General features: G+C 39.0%; 1 pseudogene; it reads right to left on the bottom strand.

Moving 5' to 3' along the window:
* Positions 1-475: 475 nt before the first annotated feature.
* The window catches only part of LOC101444892 (golgin-45-like), a 65,893-nt pseudogene continuing 41,894 nt past the window's right edge, over positions 476-24,474 (bottom strand).

Raw genomic sequence — 24,474 nt, 5'->3', positions numbered from 1 at the left:
CCAAGTTCTGTTGCATCTGGTCAACTCTGCTGTTTTAGCATTAATGCAGACATAGATTAATGTTAAATGAATGGGTGTGGAAAGATTTGACTCATGGCCATAGTTTGCTGTTCCCTGCTTAGAGCACCAAAACTAAACCTGTGCATATAAAATATCCAGAAAAATAAAAAATAATTTAGAGTCTAAGGGAAAGATATGGAAGCTTCATCTTTTAGCATCCTTTAGGAAAAGCATAGTGTATTGCCTGGAAAGTGTTCTCTAATCTAAATGTATTTACACAGTTTCATACTCTTCTTATCCTTACATATTTATTAAGAAAAGGTTATCTGGAAACAAGTACACAAAACATCTTTGGGCATATGTATTATTTAAATACAAAGTGTTGTACCTCCAGCACTGTAAGAACCTTGCTCCCAAATAGTAATGACTCAAGTAATAAGCAAGTGCCTGTAGCCTGTCTCTGACACACTGAATGTTAAAGGACAGTAAGTTCTCCTTGGTAGTGAATGCAACAATTAAAAGTTATGATATCATATCTAGCACAGGGATGAAATTGTCCAATATTTCTCTTTGTAGCAAGTAAGGTGGTTAGTATAGACTCAGAAAATGGACTATCAGGTGAGTTTTCTATACAGACAACTGAATCCAAAATGCGTAGAATCATTTCAGCCATTTTTTCATCTGGGGTGTTGCAGAATATAACTGTGGATGGAATCTTTTTTTGACTATTAGTGCCAACCTTTCCTGGAAGATGAGAATTCCCTGCTTTTGCCAATCTGTGTTTTGTTAATGCTAGTTCTGCTATGCTGTGAGGTTGTTTGTGCACTAGGGTAGAAAGTCTCTTCCCCACTGCAAGGAGACCGAGAGTGCCTCCAATAAATTCTTGGTAGCTATCATTTCCTGATGAAAATGTTCCTGTTTACTCAGGAGATCTTGTATAGCAATCTGTGCATGATGGTTTTGACGCTGTAAAACTGCTCTAGAATTGGTTAATTCATCCACCATAACCCTGCTTGCAAGGAATTTACTTTGCCATACATCACACTGTGTTAACATAGCATCTAACAGTTCGGAAAGCTGTGCTGTGTGTTCGACCTACTGCTTCATTTTTAAAACCAGCTAATTTTTCTAATGGGATGAACATTCAAAGTGGTGCTGAAGACCATCCCCAACAAAAGTCACCAAAACTTTTTTTTTAAATTTCTCTCCCCTCCCCTCCCTGCCTCCAGTTGTCTGTTCTCTGTGTCCATTTCCTGCATGTTCTTTGTCCGTCATCTTGCTGTGTCAGTTCTCCGTATGTGTGGCGCCATTCTTGTGCAGGCTGAACTTTCTTTCCTGCTAGGCGGCTCTCCTTACGGGGCGCTCTCCTTGTGCATGGGGCTCCCCTATGCCGGGGACACCCCTGCATGGCAGGGCACTCCTTGCACGCATCAGCACTGCGCATGGGCCAGCTCCACATGGGTCAAGGAGGCCCCAGGTTTGAACCGCGGACCTCCCATGTGGTAGGCGGACGCCCTATCCATCGGGCCAAGTCTGCTTCCTACCAAAGCTTTTTTAGCTGACGATTTACCTCTCTGTACCCGAAGCTGGTTTGAAAGACCTTTGTCTTGTAGCAACTTCCTTTCTGAGTTCTTGAGCTTTTCCATTATATTCTTTACCTCTGAGAGTTCCTTCCTAGGTTCTACAACACCATCTCACTGGCCAGGAATTTCTCTTTTATGGTGACCCAGAGACATAACCTTCAAATTTTTGTTAAGAATACCATGGGCACCTTTGGGAACTAATATCCTAATAGTTTCAACTTCTGCATTTTTCAGTGAGAATCTTCCCTAACTGAAGAACATTTGGGCTTTCTGATGGAAATGCTTTCTTCTGTGGACTTTGCAGGTTGTGATGCTGTATGGACTACAGAGGTGACTTCAGCCGAATAAGGGGAGAGTCTCAGTTTCCATGCTGACTCCTGCTCCTCAGATTGGGGTTGAAGTAAGGGTGACTGGTTTCTAAACTTTCAAGAGTAGTCACTTTTTCCCTCTTAACCAATGCACTCCAAAGTTTCAACTGATAAATCTCTAAGATTCCTCCTCTCCCGATTTCAATGTACAGATTATCTCAGTACCGCTGGATAACATCTCTGCACTCTCCTCTCCAATTACAAAACCGACTTGTCCAGGTAATTCCAACACAGTATGTGGAAATCTTGTGAAACTAATAAAAACAACAAGTCTAATTCTCAATTTAATAGAAATAATATGACATCAGCAATGATTTATTGTTCTTAATTTGCTTATGCAGTTGCAATATGCAAATAAATCTTCTTGTGAAATGCATAAACTGATTAAGACTGTCTAGGAAATGTCCTGTAATAAAAATGAAAGATTCCAAGTTAAAATTTAAGGTATGATCAGTGACAACATAGAATGAGAGAGCTCAAACAAGCCAAAGATTACCTGTTTTAGTTGGATGAGAAAATTGTTATAGTTGGATGAGAAAACTGAGAATAAGCAGGTTTAGGAGGATTGCGCAGCATCTTTCAGGTAGTTAAGTAAATAGCCTGAACTTGAATCCCAAGACTTTTGCATCTTACTCAAGTGCTTTCTTTAACACTACACATTACTTCAAAACCCAGTTTAATAGTCCTCAAATCTTTACTAGTCCCCAAATTCAAAATAGACCCCAAATCTATCTATCTATCTATCTATCTATCTATCTATCTATCTATCTATCTATCTATCTATCTATCTATCTACTAACCTTTTCTTAATAAATATCTAAGGATAAGAAGAGTATGAAACTATGTAAATATATTTAGATTAGAGAACACTTTTCCTAAAGGATGCTAAAAGATGAAGCTTCCATATCTTTCCCTTAGACTCTAAATTATTTTTTATTTTTCTGGATATTTTATATGCACAGGTTTAGTTTTGGTGCTCTAAGCAGGGAACAGCAAACTATGGCCATGAGTCAAATCTTTCCACACCCATTCATTTAACATTAATCTCTCTCTTTTTCTCTCTCTCCCTCTGTATATATATGTGTGTATGTGTGTGTATATTTTTTATATATACACACACACACAGGGGGAGAGAGAGAAGCATTTTTTGTGCTTAATGATCTTATACTCAATGAGTCCACTAATTTTGACCAATTTCCATGTTTTTTTAAAATGAGATTTGTTTTCATTTCTAGGAGATTCGTAAAATTCATTATAATCAGAGCCAAAACTGAGATAAATCCATTTATTTTATGAACATATTCAAGGTGTCACCAAGAGCCCTCATTATGAAAGAGTAATGAAACCTGCTCTTCTGTCCTGAAAATAAGCTTGTTTTCTTTCTGAAATTCGTCCCCCTGCTACACACATGCACACTCACTCTAAGTCAGCTATTGGAGAGCCAAAGGCAGATGTGACATAGAAGCTAGAGCCAAATGAGATAGACCTGTGAGTACTTACCTGATGCTACCCCACATGCCAGCTTGATCTATTAGGCCAACACACACCTTGAAGCATTCAGAAGGTAAATTTTAAACAAATGAAATGTAATATTACTTTATCAGGTAGGTTGGAAAGTGGTGAAATATATCACGAAAAAATGGCACAGACTCCTTCCCATGCTCCATCTTTCCCTGTTTTAAAGGCACCCTGACATCAGACATTTGTAGTCCAGTGTGAATTTAATTCAATTCATTGCATTTTCTAAAGGAATTTTAATTTTATACCTCAGTACTACTCCATGTAAGAGTGACAAAAAGGTGAGGTCTTCAGTTTTATCTGTTGTTGGCATCAGTACAGGGCAAGAAAGCATTGTTTTGGTAGAGAAGAGTTCCAGAACACCTGAAATCATACAAGGTAGACAACGCACTATTCTGGTATTATAATTATAGTCATAAAAATTCATTTACCACATTCCTGGATGATATTTTCATGAGGTTATTAAGAGAATTAGAATCCCATAATCAGGATCTTATTACCTTCTTGAAGTCGGAGTTAGGAAAGGAAAGTGCTCACAAAATATCATTTTGCTGTCAATATTAGAGTCAAACCTAATCTTGGATGAATGACAAATGTCTCCCATGATGACAAAATCATGGAATGGTAGAGATGACCTAGTAACTTGAGTTGTTTAGATGAAATTAATTAATTTGTTCTTGTATACTTTTGTTGCTAATGAAATAAGAAGGGAACTTTTAAATATAAAGACATCATAAGAAATAAGAGGACATTGGAGCCCAGAGAAAGATTCTAGTTATTGCATTCCATGTTTATTACATCACTACAATCCTTTTCATCCTATAGATTCCCATATTCTTTTATAACCATTTAATGCAAAGACTGTTTTCATTCTTTAGCATAATTTAACTTCAGGTGAGCTAAGATAACTTAAGTCTGAATTTGCTGCACAGAAGTCAACTGTGCCTCACTGTATTGAGAGGGGAGTATCAATAAAGTAAATAATCATTTGCATCTGCAGGTACTTGGACAAATAAGAAGAATATTATTGACTTTGAAATTCATCAGCATCTTATTTGTTTCCTAGGACATCGCAAAGTATAGGAAGAGACAAATTAATCAATAAAAATAAACTCATTGTGTTTAAAAAATCATTCTTTTTCCCTCATAATGGATAAAAGTAATTTCTCCTCTCTCTTCAGATGAGTACATTAATTTTTTTTTATTAGAGCACTTGTAGGTCCATAGAAGCATCATGCAGGAAGTACAAAGTTCGCATATAACCCAGCCCACTCACACACAGTTTGCCCCTATTATTAACATGTTGCATTAGTATTGTACATTTCTAACAATTCATGAAACAATACTATTATAATAATGCCATTAATTTTAGCACTGTTTACACTGTTTTGTACAATTCTATGTTTTGAGTGTGTGTGTATACGTGTAGGACTTTTCAATATTTTATATGTCTAGGGTCATGTCGTCTGCAAATAAAGCAAATTTCACTTCTTCCGTTCCTATTTGAATGACTTTTATTTATTCTTCTTGCCTAACTCTCTGGCTAGTACTATCAGTGGTAAGAGTGAGCATCCTTTGTCTTGTTCCTGATCTTAGACAGAAAGTTTTCAGTCTTTCACCATTTAGTATGATCTTGGCTGTGGGTTTTTCATACATGGCCATTATTACATTAAGGATGTTTCCTTTTATTCCTTGTTTTCTGAGTGTTTATATCCAGAAGGGATGCTGAATTCTGTCAAATGACTTTCTGCATCAATTGAGGTGATCATGTGGGATTTTTCCTTTAATCTATTAATTTGGTATATTACATAAGTTGATTTTCTTATGTTGAATTTGCATATCTGGTATAAATTCCATTTCATCATGGTGCATAATTTTTTTAAAAAGATTTATTTATTTATTTATTTCCCCCCCTTCCCCTCCTCCTCCTGCCCTGTTCTTTTTTGCTGTCTGTTTTGTCTTCTTTTCTCATTTTCTCTCCTCTAGGATTCACCGGGACTCGATCCTAGAGACCTCAGTTGCGGAGAGAAGTTCTCTGTCAATTGTACCACCTCAGTTCCTGGTTTCTGCTGTGCTTCACCTTGACTCTCTCCTTGTCTCTTTTCTGATGCATCATCATCTTGCTGTGTGACTCACTTGCACAGGCACAGGCTCGCCACATGGGCACGCTTTTTCTTCTTCTTTTTACCAGGAGGACCCAGGGATCGAACCTGGGTCTTCCCATATGGTAGGCAGAAGCTCTGTCACTTGAGTCACATCCGCTTCCTGGTGCATAATTCTTTTAATGTGTTGTTGGACTCAGTTTTCTGGTATTTTGTTGAGGATTTTTGCATCTATATTCAGGAAAGATATTGGTCTGTAATTTTCTTTTCTTGTTATATCATTATGTGGGTTTGATAATAGACTGTCCTGACCTCATAAGATGAGTTATGAAGTGTTTCCTCTTCAATTTTTTGCAAGTGTTTGAACAGTGTTCATGTTAATTCTTCTTTGAAAGTCTGACAAGATTTCCCAGTAAAGCTGTCTGGTCTGCAGCTTTTCTTTTTTGGGACGTTTTTGGCTACTGATTCAATCTCATTACATTTTATTGGTCTGTTGGGATCTTCTGTTTCTTCTAGAGTCATTGTGAGTTGTTTGTGTGTTTTTAGGAATTTGTTCATTTCATCTAGGCTATTTAATTTGTTGGCACACAGTTGTTCGTAGCATCCTCTTATGACCCTTTTTTGTTTCTGTGGGGTTAATAGTAATGTCCTCCTTTCATTTCTGATTTCAGTTACTTGCGTCCTCTCTCTTTTTCTTTGTTAGTCAAGCTAAATGTTAGTCAATTTTATTGATATTTTCAAAGAACCTACTTTTGTTTTTAATATCTCTAATTTTTAAATTCTTTATTTCATTTATCTTCCACTCTATTCTTTGTTATTTTCTTCCATTTGCTCTTATTAGATTTAGTTTGTTATTCTTTTTTTCTTTCCTCCTCATGTGTGGTTAGGTCTCGATTTGAGCTCTTAATTCTTTTTAAACATAACCATTTATTGCTATAAATTTCTTTCCAACCTCTGCCTTTGCTATGTCCCATAAGATTTGGTATGCTGAGTTCTCATTTTCATTCATCTTAAGGCATTTTCTAATTTCTGTTGGATTTCTTCTTTGATCCATTGATAGCTTAAAATTGTGTTGTTTAACTTCAATATATTTGTGGATTTTCTGGTCCTCCATCTGTTTTTTTAATTTGTAGCTTCATTTCATTGTGGTCAGAGAAGAAGCTTTGTATAATTTCAACTTTTAAAAATTTATTGAGCACTTGTTTTGTGATTCAGTGTGTGGTCTATCCTGGAGAATGATCATGAACATTTGAGAAGAATGTGTATTCTGCTGTTTTTGTGTGCAACGTTCTGTATATGTTCTGTTTATGTCTGTTAGGTATACGTCATTTATCACATTGCCAAGTTCTCAATTTCCTTACTGATCTTCTGTCTAGATTTGATCTAAAGTGGTGTATTGAAATGGTCAGATATTATTGTAGAGTTGTCTATTTTTTCCTTCAGATTTGTCAATGTTTGCCTAATGTGTTTTGGAACACTGGAATTAGGAACATAAATATTTACGATTGTTATTCCTTCTTGGTGTACTGAACCTTTTTATTTGTATATAATATCCTTCTTTGTCTCTTATATAATAACAGCTTTGACTTGAAGTATCTTTTGTCTAACATTAATATAGTTACCCTAGCTTTCTTTTGGTTACTATTTGCATGGAATATTTCCCCTATCTTTTTACTTTTAACCTATTTGTGTCTATGGGTCTAAGGTAAATATATTCTAAACAACATATTTTGTATTGTGCTTTTGTTGTTGTTGTTGTTGCGTCATCTTGCTGTGTCAGCTCTCCGTGTGTGTGGCATCACTCCTGGGCGGGCTGCACTTTTTTCACCTGGGGCAGCTCTCCTTGCAGGGCACACACCTTGCGTGCGGGACACCCCTACGTGGGGGACACCCCTGCATGGCACAGCACTCCTTGTGTGCAGCAGCACTGCATGTGGGCCAGCTCACCACATGGGTCAGGAGGCCCTGAGTATATAGAACCCTGGACCCTCCATATGGTAGGTGGACACTCTATCAGTTGAGCCACAACCACTTCCTTGTATTGTGCTTAAAAAATAAATCCACTTTGATAATCTATGTCTTTATTGAGGAGTTTAATCCATTTATATTCAGTGTTATTACTAATAAGGCAGTACTTATTTCAGCCATTTTGTCCTATTTCTACCTCCCCCCCTCCCCCCCCGGTGTCTGCTCTCTGTGTCCATTTGCTGTGTGTTCTTCCATGTCTGCTTGTATTCTCATTAGGCAGCTCCAGGAACCAATCTTGGGACATTCTGGAGTGGGAGAGAGGTGATTACTCTCTTGTGCCACCTCAGTTCCCTGTTCTGCTGTGTCTTCTTCTTTTCTCTCCTCTGTGTCTCTTGTTGAGTCATCTTGCTGTGCCAGCTCCCTGCATTGGCCAGCACTCCTGCTCAGGGTGGCATTCCCATGTGGGCTGGCACTCCACGTGGACTAGCTTGCCACATGGGCCAGCTTGCCCTCACCAGGATGCCCTGGGCATCAAACCCTGAACCTCCTATATGATAGATGGGAGCCCAATTGGTTGAGCCACATCCATTTCCCTTATATGTTTTGTCTTTTTTTTCCTATATTGCAGCCTCTTTTTGAATATGTTTGCTCTTTTATGAAGTAAATGATTGAAATTTTTTCATTTCCATTTCTGTATATATTTTATTTTATTTTATTTTTTTAAAGATTTCTTTCTTTCTTTATTTCTCTCCCCTTCCCACCCCACCCCGGTTTGTCTGTTCTCTGTGTCTATTTGCTGTGTCTTCTTTGTCTGCTTCTATTGTTGTCAGTGGCACAGGAATCTGTGTTTCTTTTCGTTGGGTCATCTTGTGTCAGCTCTCCGTGTGTGCGGCGCCATTCCTGGGCAGGCTGCACGTCCTTTCGCGCTGGGTGGCTCTTCTTACGGGGTGCACTCCTTGCGCATGGGGCTCACCTATGTGGGGACACCCCTGCGTGGCACGGCATCCTTGCGTGCATCAGCACTGCGCATGGGCCAGCTCCACACGGGTCAAGGAGGCCCGGGGTTTGAACCGCGGACCTCCCATGTGGTAGATGGACGCCCTAACCACTGGGCCAAGTCCGCCGACCTGTATATATTTTAAATACATATAAATTAGTGGATATACTGTGGTTTGTATTAAACACTGTCTATAACCTACTGGTTTCAAAAGATACCTACTTAACTTCAATAGCATACAGTCTCTGTTCCTAAATCCTTCCATTTCCTCTCTTTATGTTGTTTTTGTCAGGTATTATCTCTATATAATTGTGTGTCCATTACAAGGAAATATGATTATTTCTTACTAAATTACATTCTAAATCTTATAGGAAATAAAGAGAAGAATTATATACTAAGGATATAGTACTACTGGGGTTTGCATTTACCCATGTAATTACTTTTACTGGAGAGCTTCGCCTCTTCATACTGCTCCAAGTCAGTATCTCCTGTGCTTTCCTTTCAACCTGAAGGACTCCCTCCATCATTTCTTGTAAGGCAGATTTTTTTGGTGATGAACTCTCACAGTTTCTGTTTATTTGTGAATGTCTTTAATTCTCCCTAGTTTGTAAGGACAGTGTTACTGAATAAAGAATTTTTGGCTACCAGTTTTTCTCTTCCAGTACCTTAAATATATCATACCACTGCCTTCTCATCTCCAATGTTTCTGAGGAGAAATCAGTACTTAGTCTTATTGAGGATCCTTCACATGTGACTAATCACTTTTGCTGATTTCAGAATTCTCTCTTTATCTTTGGTATTTGGTATTTTGATTAGTATGTCTTTGAGTAGGCTGGTTAGGGTTTATCCTCTTTGGTGTACACTGTGTGTCTTGGACATGTCCATCATGTGAGATGGGAATTTTTCAGCCATTATTTCCTCAAATATTCTCTTTCCCTTTTCCCTTCTCTTCTCCTTCTGGGACTGCCCATAATGCATATATTGGTATGCTTCATGTCACACAAGTCCCTTAGTTTCTGCTTACTTTTTGAAATTTTTTTCTCTATCTGTTCTTCTAACTATACAGTTTTGAATGTCCTATCTTTAACATTAATATGCCTCTTCAAATATGCTGTTTGCCTCTAGTGTATTTTTTTAAAGATTTTTTTGGTTTTTATTTATTTCTCTCCCCTTACCCCCCACTTTCTGCTGTGTCCATTTGCTGTGTGTTCCTCTGCGTCTGCTTGCATTATCAGGTGGCATTGGGAAATTGCGTCTCTTTTTTGTCGTGTCATCTTGCTGCATCAACTCTCTGTGTGTGGGGTGCCACTGCTGCTCAGGCTGCGCTTTTTTCAAGTGGGGCAGCTCTCCTTGCAGGGCGCACTCCTTGCATGTGGGGCATCCCTATGTGGGGGCATCCCTGCGTGGCACAGCACTCCTTGTGCACGGCAGCACTGTGCATGGGCCAGCTCACCACATGGGTCAGGAGGCCCTGGGGATCGAACCCTGGACCCTCCATGTGGTAGACAGACATTCTATCAGTTGAGCCATGTCTGCTTCCTTCTAGTGTATTTTTAACCACAACTATTGTGTTTTTCATCACTGTATGTTCTGTTATGTTCCTTTTTAGACTTTCTAATTCATATTTTTGTTCACACATTGTTTCCTTAATACCTTTAGCTGTATATTCATATTTAGTTTCTTTTTATCCATATTTTTTCCTTTAGCTTCTTGAGTTAATTTGAAGATTTGTTTGAACTTCTTTGATTAGTTGTTCTTTGATTACTTGCTCTAATGTCTGAAGTTTTAATTTGTCCCCTTAAATGAACCATATTTTCTTGTTTCTTTGTAATTTGTTTCTGAGTTTTTTGTGATTTTTTGCTCATGTCTCAGCATTTGATTATTTTGATGTGCTAACTTAGGAAGTCATTTCCCCCCTCTTGCTCACTGTTTTGTTATAGATTGGATGTGTGGCAAGGCTTTTTCTTCAGCCTTTGTTCCAATGTATACTTTTTAAAAAAGATTTATTTATTTATTCCCCCCCTCCCCCCCGTTGTCTGTTCACTGCGTCTATTTGCTGTGTCTTCTTTGTCTGCGGTAGGAAATCTGTGTTTCCTTTTGTTGCGTCATCTTGCTTCGTCAGCTCTCTGTGTGTGTGGCGCCATTCCTGGGCAGGCTGCACTTTCTTTCACGCTAGGTGGCTCTCCTTACGGAGGACAAGGGGCTCCCCTACGCAGGGGGCACCCCTGCATGGCAGGGCACTCCTTGTGCGCATCGGCCAGCTCCACAAGGGTCAAGGAGGCCCGGGGTTTGAACCGCAGACCTCCCATGTGGTAGGTGGACGCCCTAACCACTGGGCCAAGTCTGCCGCCCCAATTTAAACTTAAAATTTCTAGCAGCCCATGCTTAACAGTTCAGATGTTCTCAAGTCTTCTGTACCTGACTCTTGCCCTGGGCATGAATGTAACTTTTAAGATTAACTATTACTATTATGTGCAACTGGTTCACTTCCAAGAGAAGATTTATTTTCTTCTGTTCCTTCTCCAGGAGTCCAGAACTGTTCGTTTGTTATTATGCAAATTTTCCTCCCCGAAACTCTGATTTGCTCAACTGCTCTCCCATGCTCAGGGCTGTCCTTCCACTACAGCTTTCAGTGCTCTGTTCACTCTGCCTCACAGCAGTTGTTTTCCCCTTTGCCCTGTGCAGAATTTGTGTATCTGGTAACTTTGACGTAAGGTTATTCTGCTCCAGGGAGCCAGATGGGGTCAGTGTTCAAAATGTTCTTTTTTTCATTTATGTTCACCAGCAATTAGTGACCAGTTTGGGAGTATGCACTGTTTGCCACCAATTCTGCAGTGTGTGGCTTGTTTCCTGTTTCCTGGAGGCTGCTTTGTATGCACATGTTCACAAGCTGCTAGGGTTCTGCCTTGGGCCTATGTGGCCTTGGGTCCCTAGGCATTAATGTGTGTGGTGCTCTAAGTTGCTGCCACAGTTGGCTCTGTGTTCAGAGACCATGGCAGTAAATAGCCTGGGGATTATATTGTAAAATGAGCAGGGAACAAAGGTCAACCATAATGTAGCATTATCATTAAAGACCATTAATTTACTGCATGTAAGGTATAGATAGCCACACCTAACTTCTGACCTTTCACAACTCGAAGAGAGACCAGAAGAGCCGGCTAGTTAGGTCAGGTCACAATCATGCATGTGTGTGATATAAGGAGCTAGTTTGGAAATAACATGTTTTAGTTTGCTAAAGGTTGCCAGAACAATATACCAGAAATGGGTGACTTTTACAATGGGAATTTATGAGGTTAAAAGCTCACAGTTCTGATGCTGTGAAAATGTTGTGGTTTTTTTCCTTTGATTTGTTAATGTGGTGTGTTAAGTTAATTGATTTCCTTATGTTGAACCACCCTTGCATACCAGAATAAATCCCACTTGCTTGTGGTGTATAAGCTTTTTAATATGCTGTTGGATTCTATTTGCAAGTATTTTGCTGAGAATTTTTACATCTATGTTCATTAGAGAGAGTGGTCTGTAATTTTCTTTTCTTGTGGTATCTTTAGCTTTGGTATTAGGGTGCTGTTGGCTTCATAAAATGTGTTGGGTAATATTCCCTCCTTTTCTATTTTTTGGAAGAGTTTAAACAGGATTGGTGTTAATTCTTTTCAAAATGCTTGGTAGAATTCACCTGTGAAGCCATCTAGTCCTGGGCTTTTCTTTGTTGGGAGACTTTTGATGACTGACTCAATCTCTTTAAATTTGATTGGTTTTCTGAGTTCTTGTATATCTTGTAGAGTCAATGTAAGTTGTTTCTGCACTTCTAGGAATTTGTCCATTTCATCAAAGTTGTCTAGTTTGTTGGCATTCAGCTTGTTATAATATCCTCTTATGGTCCTTTTTATTTCTGTGGGGTCAGAATGCTCCCCCCTTCATTCCTGATTTTATTATTTTATTTTTTTGGATCTTCTCTTTTTCTTTATTAGTCTAGCTGGGGGGTTGTCAATTTTACTGATCTCCAAGAACCAGCTTTTGGTTTTGTTGATTTTCTCTGTTGGTTTTTTTTGCCCTCGATTTCATTTATTTCTACTCTAAAATTTATGATATCTTTTCTTTTGCTTGTTTTCATAATGGTTTGCTGTTTTTTTCCTAGTTTCTCCAATTGTTCAGTTAGGTCTTTGATTTTAGCTCTTTCTTCTTTCTTTAATATAGGAGTTTAGGGCTATACATTTCCCTCTAAGCACTGCCTTCACTGGATCCCATAAGTTTTTTTTTTCTCAAGATTTATTTATTTCCCCCTCTCCTTATTGTTTGTACTTACTGTGTGCTTCCCATGTCCATTCATTGCATGTTCTCTGCATCTGCTCATCTTCCCTTTAGAAGGCACTGGGAACCAAACTTGGAACCTCCCATGTGGGAGGGAGGCACCCAATCACTTGAGCCACACCTGCTTCCTGCTTGTTTTATCTCTCATTCTGTTTCTTCATTGTTCTGCTTGTTATATCAGCTCGCCACACTGTCTATTGCATCACCTCATCATCTTGCTCATCTTCTTTTTAAAATTAATTAATTAATCTTCCCCGCCTCCTTGTTTTTTGTACTTGCTGTGTCTGCTGTCTTCCTTGTTTCTTTAGGAGGCACTGGAAACTGAACCCAGGACCGCCTATGTGGGAGGGAGGCACCTAATCGCTTGAACCACCTTGGTTCCCTGCTTTGTTGTGTCTCTCATGATGTTTTTTCTTCTTGTATTTCTTTTTGTGTCATCTTGTTGCATCAGCTTGCCACACCTGCCCATTGCGTCATCTCACAGTATTGCTCATATTCTTTAGGAAGTACTGGGTTCCCTGCTTTGTTGTGTCTCTCATTATGTTTTTTCCCTCACGTCTCGTTGCATCCTCTTTTGTGTCAGCTTGCTGCACCCACTTGTCTTCTTTAGGAGGCACCAGGAACAGAAACCAGGACCTCCCATCTGGTAGGTGGGAGTCCAACTGCTTGAGCCACACCCGCTTCCCCCCATAAGTTTTGATAACTTATGTTCTCATTTTCATTTTTCTCAATATATTTTCTAATTTCACTTACAGTTTCTTCTTTGACCCACTGATTGTTCAGGAGTGTGTTGTTGTTAAACCTCCACACATTTGTGAATTTTCCCCTTTCTTTCCATTATTGATTTCTAGTTTCATTCCATTGTGGTCTGAGATGGTCCTTTGTATAATGTCAATCTTTTTATGTTTATTGAGGCCTGCTTTGTGACCTACCATGTCATCGATCCTGGATAAAGATCCAGGAGCACTTGAGAAAAATGTATAACCCACTGAGTTTGGGTGCTCATTTTTTTTGCTCATTGTTTGTGCTCATTGTCTGCTTTTATTGTTTTTGCTCATCATATGCTTGCTTTTTCTTTAGGAGGCACTGGGACCCACACTTGGGACCTCCCATGTTGGATGCAAGTGCTCAACTGCTTGAGCCACATCCGCTCCCTGCTTATTTGTTTTTGTTTTTTGTCTGTTCATTGTTTACTCATTGCATTGCTTGTTGTTTTTGCTTGTTGTCCACTCATTTTTTTCTCAATGTCTGCTCATTGTATTGTTGTGTTTTTTTGGCTCATTGTCTGCTCATTGTTTGTCTTCTTTAGAAGGCAACTCAAGGTTGATTTCTCACCCAAAGTCATTTGCCACATGTTGAAGTAAGATAGCAGGTGATGTCTGTGAGGGTTCAGCCTTCTTTCTTCCTCTTAAGGCTCTATGGTCCCAGCTTCTTCCAATCCCAGCTTTAGGCTGGCATAAGGCTCATCTCTCAGGGCTTCTCAGATGCTCTCTTCTCTTTATGAGGTCAGCTGTAAACTATCAGGCAAATGGCTCATCTCTCCCTGGGGCTAAAGTGTCAAAACCAAGTTCTCTCCTCTGCCATGTCTTTTTCTGTGTATCTACTTCTCTGTGTATCTCCTTGATTGAGTGTCCATTTATATAGCCCACAAAGGGGGCAGGACCACAAACCAGGTTGCACTCTACTGATGTGATCAAATCAAAGCCCTAATCTTAACATAATTTGGGAAGCAGATATGGCTCAAGCAATTGAGCTCCTGCCTACCACATGGGAGGTTCCAGGTTCAGTGCCTAGTGCCTCCTAAAGAAGATGAGCAAGCCAGCACACTGATGTGATGTGCAGGCATGGTGAGCTGACACAACAAGAGGATACAACAAGAGACATGAAGAAAAAGCATAATGAGAGATTCAACAAGGCAGGGAGCAGAGGTGGCTCAGGTGATTAGGCACCTCCCTCCCACATCAGAGATCCCAGGTTCAGTTCTTGGTGCCTCCTGAAAAAGAAGATCAGCAGGCACAGCAAATGCAAATGATGAGGGGCTGGGGAGAAATGAACAAAGAAATCTTTTAAAAAATTTATTCAGAGGCATCTCAGCTAAATCTAATACAATCAAAGGCTATCACTCCCAGAGGAACAGACCAGTTTACAAACATAATCTCTCCTTTTGAAATTCATAAATAATCTCAAACTGTCACAGAGTTATATAGTCCTTGTTCTTATATTTAGGTTTTTTATCCATGTTGAGTTGTTTTTTGTATATGCTGTGAGATATGAGTTCTCTTACATTCTTTTGAATATAGAGATCCAGTTTACCCATCGCATTTGAAGAGACTATTCTTTCCCAATTAAGTGGATTTTGCAGCCTTGTCAAAAAATAATTGGCCATAAACAAGTGCTTTACTTTACTAGACTGGATAGAAAATCTGGCTTAGGAGTATATCAAACTCAGTTTTATTGCCAAAATCCTAGTTTGGACCTTGATGTCAGGAGACGCCTGTGGCTATCTCCATGGCTGTTGGAAACATTCCATTTCCTGAGGAGCACGGCTGTGTTGGCCCATCTAGGCTGACAGGATTCCAGGGCAGCTGCTTGTGATCTGAGTTGAGAACTGAAGATTTGAGGTTTTCCAAGTGAAGTTCCCCCAGTCAGACTTTGACATCCCTGGGTGAGCAAAAGACTTCTTAGTCAGCTGGAAACAGGCCATACCAATGCATGGACCCTGTCAGGCACTTGACATTTCTCCTAACACCATGGTCCCACTTCCAGAATTCTACAGCTTCCATGGAGGTGGGGCACCACCCCCTATGTGCTCTGTGTGGTCTGTTGTAGTCTGTCATCTGTTCCAGTTTCTAACCCTGTTTTTTATCTCCAAGAATAGGGGAAGTAGAATGTACACATCAAAGTAGAATACATTGTTGGGATGAAACAAATATTTAATCTTTTGGTTTTTAAAAGCAAGATATTCAAATTTCTACCTTATTTTCTACTGAATGGTAATAGAGAAAATTGGAAAGTTTAAGCATTTTAAAATTCCCAATTGCTGATGAGCACCAAGGAAATGGGAGCTAGCACCTACAATAAAAATAAAGACAAAAACTCTTCTTGAAAGCATAGATATTCTAGTTTGCCAAAGGGCTGCTGATGTAAAGTACCAGAAACCTGTTGGCTTTTATATAGGGGATTTATTTGGGGTAAATGCATATAGTTCCAAGGCCATGAAAAGTCCAAACTGAGGCACCATCAGAGATGCTTTCTCACCAAAGTCAGCTACTGTTGATCCTGGCATGTTGCCACATGGTGGGGCAAAAGGCCATCAATCTCTGCCCAGTTTTCAACCTTCTGGTCCAGGCTTACCTTTTCCTCTTGAGCTCTGTGGGTCCAGCTTCCTGGAGGCTTCCTGGAGGCTTCCTGCTTAAGTGATCTTGTTGTCCTCTCTCTCCTGGCTTAGAGCTTATTTCTTTCTGGACCACTAAATCAGTCTCAGCTGTTTGACTCTCTTCCCAATTTGAGTTGTAAGCTATCAGGGAAATGGCTCGTTTCTCCCCAGGGCCTCAGCTATTTGAGCCTCATCACATGGCAGGATCAAAAAGGCAGAGGTCTCTCTTCCATGTCTGTCTGAGTGAATGTCCACTTATATCAGACTCAGCAACTTGGTGGGGACTCAACCTGAGACTGGCCACACTGAAAGTAGTTCAACAAAAAGCCCTACAGCAATCTTAGCAAGTAATATAATCAAAGCCCCCTCAGCTGAATTTAATGCAATCAAAGGGTATCACACCAAGAGGAATAGATTAGTCTACAAAGATGATATTTCTTCTTTTGGGATTCATAAAATAATGTCAAACTGCCAAGATGTGAGTAGTATTTAAAAAGCCAGCATCATCTAATCTAAAATTCCCAAAGGAGTACAGGAGTCAGTTTGTTAATAAAGTAGAAGGTTCAGTGTTTTAATCCACTACTTAGAATTCTCAGTACTTTGTTGCAAGAAATCAAGTCAGCTCACACTACAAACTCTGTAGGAGGTACAGTGGCAGTGGCAGTGGCTTTGCCTGTCACACAGCTGTGATGCTGCCCATTTCTGAGCAGTCCCAAGCAGGCATACTCTTACCCACTGGCTCCCAGAGGGTTAGTGAGCCGTTGCCAGATGGGAATTAGGTGCATCCTTCTTGCTCCCTGTGGTTTTCTTGTCCCTCTTTCTGTTCTAGAGGTGTTTTATTTTATGCCTCGCTAGTTTTACATACTGATAACTGATGGCACAATATGCAAAAGTGTCTTAAAGGTTGTAGGGGAAATGTCTCCCTGCCCCTCTCATTCACCAATCACAGAAAACAGTCCTGGGGAACACCAGCGGGCTGGGCCTCTTGTCTCCACAGTGCAGCTAATGCCCAAAGAATGAGTCCAGTGACATTCAAAGGCATGGGTTCTGAAGAGGCTGAATTGTCAAAAGTTCCAAATCTGTGAATGAAAATGAGCAACTTTAATGGGCACTTGCAGTATTCTAGAAAACTACATACTGTGATGGCTGAGGCCAAAGGTCAGCCTTACTACACTATTAATGAAGGGAGGGGGCAAAAGTCTTCCATCCCCAGATACAACTCCATCTGCTGTGATAAGCCCTCAGCACTTGTTTCTTAAAAGAATATATGCACAAAAACAATACATGTACAAAAAGGACAAAGGCTGTGGTACTGAAAAAAAACCTTGTGTGCTCAAGAATCTTCACAGCTTCTATTAGGCATATTTTCTTTAAGAATGAAGGACAATTCTCCCACTTTGAGCCATTCTTTCATGTCAATATTACAAAATTGAATGTAATTTTAAAAACATTTTTAAAAGATAGATTTCTAAATAATATTCTGCTAATTTGATTTAAATTGTAATTATCAACTATTCTGAGGGTTTAATGTTTTATTTTACTTTGTTAAAAAGGAAAAAATTGTACATTTTTAGAATGTTTTGTGTACATTTAATGTACAGAAAATGAAACTTTTTCAAAAGTAAAAAATATTGGCCAAAGATGTGAACTCTCAGTTAGAATCCATTGGTCGATTTATCACTCCTTGTGCCAGTACCATGCTATTTTGACCACTGTCACTTTGTTATATTCTTTAAAGCCAGGAAGTGTGGGTTCTCCAAATTTGTTCATCTTTTTCTAGATATTTTTGGCTATTCAGGGCCCCTTACCCTTCTGAATAAGTTTGAAAATTGACATTTCCATTTCTGCAAAAAAAGCTGTTGGAATTTTTATTGGGATTGTGTTGAATATGTAAATCATTTAGGGTAGAATTTACATCTTAATGGTATTTATTCTTCCAGTCCATGAACACATAATGTGCTTCCATTGATTTAGTTTTCACTTTATTTCTTTGATATGTTTTGTAGATTTCTATGTATAAATCCTTTAAATCCTTGGTTAAATTTATTCCTAGATACTTGATTCTTTTAGTTACTGTGGCACTTTGATATTGTTTATGAATTCAAAAAATAGATACTGGATTATGTTTGTGAACTGGTCTGGGTATATTAGATTGTATTGGGTTCAGAGGTTTCATTTTTACTTGATTGAGTTGTGATTAAGGCTTTGATTGGGCCACTCAGTGTGATGTTGAGTCTCTGCCCCCTTGGTGGGTGGGAACTCATGGAGAAAAACACATGGCAAAACAGAAAGTGAAATTTTTTAGTTTTGATGTTGGAGTTTTGATCCTGGAGCCTGGGAAGCAAACACATAGAGAAGCAGATAAGTGAGGAAGGAGAGAAGGCTCAGTTGGACACAACAGAGGCCCTGGGAAGAGCGATAAGCCATTTGCTGGATAGCCTACAGCTGACCGTGTGGAGAGGGCAGAGCCGCTGAGCCTGGAGAGAAATGAGCCCTGGGAAGAGAGGAACCCAGGAAGCCTGATGCCTTGCAGATACTTGCAGCCATCTTGCTCCAACACATGTCAACAGACTTTGGTGAGAGAAATAACTTATTCTTTATGGCCTGGTAACTTTGGGCTTTTACCCCAAATAAATACCCTTTATAAAAGCCAACCAGTTTCTGGTGTTTTGCTTCAGCACTCCTTTGGCTGTCTAATATAGTTGCTGTAGTAAATGGATTTTTCCCTTGAATTTTTCTTCAGATTGCTCATTACTAGTAGCATAGAAACATTACTGATTCTGTGTGTTGATCTTGTGCCCTGCCACTTTGCTGAATTCATTTATTTATGCTAGAAGATTTGTTGTAGTTTTTTCAGCACTTCCTTTTTTATTAAGTATATACTTTTTAGAAAAGATTTATTTATGTTTATTTATTTCTCCCCCCATTCCCTCATTGCTGTGCTCACTGTCTGCTCTTCTTTTTAGGAGGCACTAGGAACTGAACCCAGAGCCTCCCATGTAGGAGGGAGGTGCCTTTCACATTGCTTGAGCCACTTCTGCTCCCTGTTTGTTGTGTCTCTCATTATGTTTCCTTATTGTATCTCTTGGTTGCATCATTTCAATGAGTAATCTTGCGATCTTGCTTGTCTTCTTTAGAAGGTGCAACCAATCCCAGGACCTCCAATGTGGTAGGTGGGAGCCCAGCTGCTTGAGCCACATCCACTTTCCAGGACTTTCAATATAGAGGAAAATGTCATCTGCAAATAGTGATACGTGCATAACATCATATGGGACTCCCATATATCACCCCACCACAAACACCTTGCATTGTTATAAAACATTTGTAGCAAATTATGAAAGAGCATCATCAAAGTATTACTACTAATTATAGTCCATATCCTACATTTGGTGTATTCTCCCCCAACTCACCCTATTATTTTTTGGTTCATAAACCATACAATTTATCTAAGGTGTACAATCAATGTTTGGTATAATCACCGAGTTGCACATTCATCACTTCAATCAATATTAGAGCACTTTCGTTACTCAAAAAAATGAGAAAGTAACAAAAAACTACTATCATACCCATATGTTAGCACTACTAAGAACAAATCCTATGTTATGTTTTCACCATTTCTATTCATTTCCAAACATTTCCAAACAACTTTTTACCAATTCTGCACAGATTAAACCTCAACTTTCCATTCTCTAACCACAATTCTGTTCTCTGGTGACTTATTTTTTTAAACATCTATTTTTATTTATTTCTCCCTACCCCCTGGTTGTTTGCACTCACTATGTCCTTTCACTTCTTTATTTCTGTAGGAGGCACCAGGGAACTGAACCCAGGATTGCTGATGTGAGAGGTAGGTGCCTAATCACCAGAGTCACCTCTGTTCCCTGCTCTGTTGTGTCTTTCTCATGTTTTCTTCTTGTGTTTCTATGGTGTGATCTTGTTGTATCAGCTTACCATGCCTGCCTGTCATGTCAGCTCGCTGTCTTGCTCATCCTCCTTAGGAGGCACCAGGAACCTCTGCTCCCTGCTTCATTGTGTCTCTCATTATGTTTTTCTTCTTGTGTTTCTTGTTGCATCATCTTGTTGTGTCAGCTACCATGCTTGCCCATTGCGCCAGCTTGCTGTCTTCTATAGGAGACACTGAGAACTGAACCACAGACCTCCCAAGTGGTAGGCAGAAGCCCAGTTGCCTGAGCCATATCCGCTTCCATCTCTGGTGACTTGTATTCTAGCTACTAACTCCAGGAGTTTGCTCATTATATTTAGTTCACTGTATAATAGTGAAAACACATAATATTTGTCCTTTCGTGCCTGGCTTGCTTCATTGAACATAATATCCTCCAAGGTCATCTGTGTTGCCATTTGCTTCATGACTTCATTTCTTCTTTTTCTTTTTCTTTTTTCACAAAAGAATTATACACCATGATCAAGTGTGAGTCATTCCTGGCATACACAGGTGGTTCAAAACAAGAAAATCAAACAACACAATACACCCCATTAATAAAAAGGGAAAAAAACACATGATCATCTCAATAGTCACAGGCAAGGCACCCAACAAAATTCAGTATCCCTTCTTTTTTTTTTTTCAACAAATCAATTTTATGGATACATATTAATAAAGCATACAATTCATCCAAAGTGTACAATCAATGGTATCTCGTATAATCACATAGTTGTGCACTCATCACTTCAATCATTATTAGAGTATTTTCATTATTTCAATAATAATAATAAAAAAACAGACAAGAAAATTCTTCACTTCTCAATCTCTCTGTGTTTCCCATACTGTACATAGCTGCTATTTCTGTCTATTCTTTGCACAATTATTTATTTATTAAGGAGTTTTATTGATATATATTCACATACCCCGCAATCTATCCTAAAGTGTATAATCAATGGCTTTTAGTATAACCACCATGTTGTGCAATCACAAAAATTTTTAGAATTATTTCATTACTACAAAAAGAAAAACTCCATACCACTTAGCATGCCCTCCCTAGCCCTACATAACCACTAATCAAATTTCATCTTTATAAGTCGATTTATATTTGTATTTTATATAAATGGAATCATACAATATTTCACACAATATGTTTTTTTCATAGTAATACAATCATACAGTATTTGTCCTATTATGTCTGGCTTCCTTCACTCAACATAATGTCTTCCAGGCCCATCCTTGCTGTCATATGCTATACAACTTCATTTTTTCTTACAGCTGTATAATATTCCATTGTGTGAATAAACTAGTTTGTTTATCCATTTTTCGGTGGATGGACACCTGGGTTCTTTCCATCTTTTAGCAATTGTGAATAATATCACTATGGCATCAGTGTGCAGAAGTCTGTTCGTGTGATTGCTCTCATTTCTTCTGTATATGTGCCCAGTAGTGTTATTGCCGGTCACATGGTAGATCTATATCTAACTTCCTTAGGAAGCACCAAATAGACTACCACAGTGACTGTACCATTCTACGTTCCCACCAGCAGTGGATAAGCATTCCTATCTCTCCACATCCTCTCCAACGCTTGTAGTTTTCTGTTTTGTTAATAGTGGCCATTCTAGTAGGTGTGAAATGATTTCCTTGTAGCTTTGATTTGCATTTCCCTAATAGCCAGTGATGCTGAGCATTTCTTCATGTTTTTCACCATTTATATTTCTTCTTTAGAAAAATGTCTATTCAGGTCTTTTGTCCATTTTTAATCAGGTCCTTTCTCTTTTTATTATTGAGTTGTAGGATCTCTTTGTATATCCTGGCTATTAGATTGCTGGTTGTGTGATTTCAAAATATTTTCTCCCATTGAGTAGGCTGCCTTTTTAACTTCTTTACAAAGTCCTTTGAGGTGCAGAAGTGTTTAATTTTCAGGAGGTCCCATTTATCTATTTTTTCTTTTGTTGCTCATGCTTTGCATGTAAGGTTTAAGAGACCACCGCCTACAATAAGTCCTGTAGAGGTTTTCCTACATTATCTTCTAGGAACTTAATAGTCTTTAGGTCTTTGATCCAGTTTGAGTTTATTCTTGTATAGCAAGTGAGATAGGAGTCCTCATTAAATTTTTTTAGCAAATTTTTTGCCTTTTTTTTAAAGATAATACATCATACAAAATGTTAAATTAAAAAATATAAGCAGTTCCCATATACCCCACTCCCCACCCCACCTTACCTCCTTTAATTTTTTTGGTTATGGATCTCTAGATTTCCCAGCACCATTTAATGAAAGGCTGTTCTGTCTTAGAAATGCAGACATGGTAGGCTTATCTAAAATCAGTTGGCCATAGAGGTGACAGTCTATTTCTGAACTCTCAATTTGATTCCACTGATCAGTGGAATATATCTTTATGATACTACCATCCTGTTCTGACCACTATTGTTTTGTAACCTCAAGGTCAGGGAGCATGAGTCCTATAACTTTGCTACTATTTTTTTGGATGTTTTTGGCCATTCGGGACATTTTCCCTTCTAAATAAACTCGGTAATTGGTGTTTCTATTTCTGTAAAGTAGGCTGTTGGAATTTTGATTGGAATTGCATTGAATCTATAAATCAATTTGGGTAGAATTGACATCTTCACAATGCTTAGTCTTCCAGTCCATGAATGCAGATTGTCCTTAAATTTGTTTAGGTCTTCTTTGATTTCTTATAGCAGTGTTATGTCATTTTTGAATACAGATCCTTTACATTCCTGGGTAAATTAATTCCTAGATATTGGAGTCTTTATGTTGCTATTGTAAATGAATTTTTTAAAAATTTTCCTTCTCAGCTTGCTCGTTACTAGTGTACAAAAACTATTGATTTTTGCATATTGCTCTTATATCCTGCTACTTTGCTGAACTCATACATTAGGTCAAGTAGCTTTGTTGTAGATATTTCAGAATTTTCTAAATACAGGATAATGTCATCTATGAATAGTGAGAGTTTTACTTCCTCTTTTCCAATTTGGATGCCTTTTATTTCTTTTTTCTTGCCTAATTGCTAGCTAAAACTTGTAGCACAATGTTGAATAAGAGTGGTGATAGTGGGCATCCTTGTCTTGTTCCTGAGCTTAGAGGTAAAGCTTTAAAATTCTCCCAATTGAGTATGATGTTGGTTGTGGGATTTTTGTATATGACCTTTATTATGTTAAGGAACTTTCCTTCCATACTTAATCTTTTGAAGCATATTTATCAAGAAAGGATGCTGAATTTTGTCAAATGCCTTTTCTGCACCAGTCAGGATGATCGTGTTTTTTTCCTTTGCTTCATTAATGCGGGGTATTACAGTAATTGATTTCCTTATACTGAAACACCCTTGCATGCCAGGAATAAATCCCCCTTCACTGTGGTGTATAAGTCTTTTTGATAACCTGTTGGATTCTATTTGCAAGTATTTTGTTGAGAATTTTTGCATCTATGTTCATGAGAGAAATTGGGCTATAATTTCCTTTACTGTAGTAAGTCAGGAATGAAAGGGGGGAAATTACAACTGACCTCATGGAAATAAAAAGAATCATAAGAGAATATTATGAGGAACCCTTGTATGTGATGAATCACCTTTTTCTTGCTGCTTTCATAATTCTCTTTTCATCTTCGGCATTTGACATTCTGATTAGTATGAGTCTCAGAGTAGGTTTGTTAGGGTTAATGCTGTTGGGCTATGTTGTGCTTTTTGGACATGTATATTTATGTCTATAATAAGAGTTGGGGGGAAACGGACTTTGGCCCAGTGGTTAGGGCGTCCGTCTACCATATGGGAGGTCCGCGGTTCAAACCCCGGGCCTCCTTGACCCGTGTGGAGCTGGCCATGCGCAGTGCTGATGCGCGCAAGGAGTGCCGTGCCACGCAGGGGTGTCCCCCGCGTGGGGGAGCCCCACGCGCAAGGAGTGCGCCCGTGAGGAGAGCCGCCCAGCTTGAAAGAAAGAGCAGCCTGCCCAGGAATGGCGCCGCCCACACTTCCCGTGCCGCTGACGACAACAGAAGCGGACAAAGAAACAAGACGCAGCAAATAGACACAGAGAACAGACAACCAGGGGAGGGGGGGGAATTAAATAAATAAATAAATCTTTAAAAAAAAAAAAAAAAAAGTTGGGAAGTTTCCAGCCATTATTTCCTCATATATTCTTTCTGCCCCCTTTTCTTTTCCTTCTGGGACACCCATGACACTTATGTTTGTGTACTTTGTGCTGTCACTTAAATACCTGAGACATTACTTATGTTTTTCTATTCTATCTGTTATTCTAACTGTATGAGGCCCAATTTTCTGTCTTCGAGTTTGCTGAGTCT

This window comes from Dasypus novemcinctus, chromosome 13 (genome assembly GCF_030445035.2).
Source record: "Dasypus novemcinctus isolate mDasNov1 chromosome 13, mDasNov1.1.hap2, whole genome shotgun sequence".
In the NCBI taxonomy this organism is placed as follows: domain Eukaryota; kingdom Metazoa; phylum Chordata; class Mammalia; order Cingulata; family Dasypodidae; genus Dasypus; species Dasypus novemcinctus.
The sequence above is the reverse complement of the archived record's forward strand: the minus strand, read 5'-3'. Positions and strand labels throughout refer to the sequence as shown.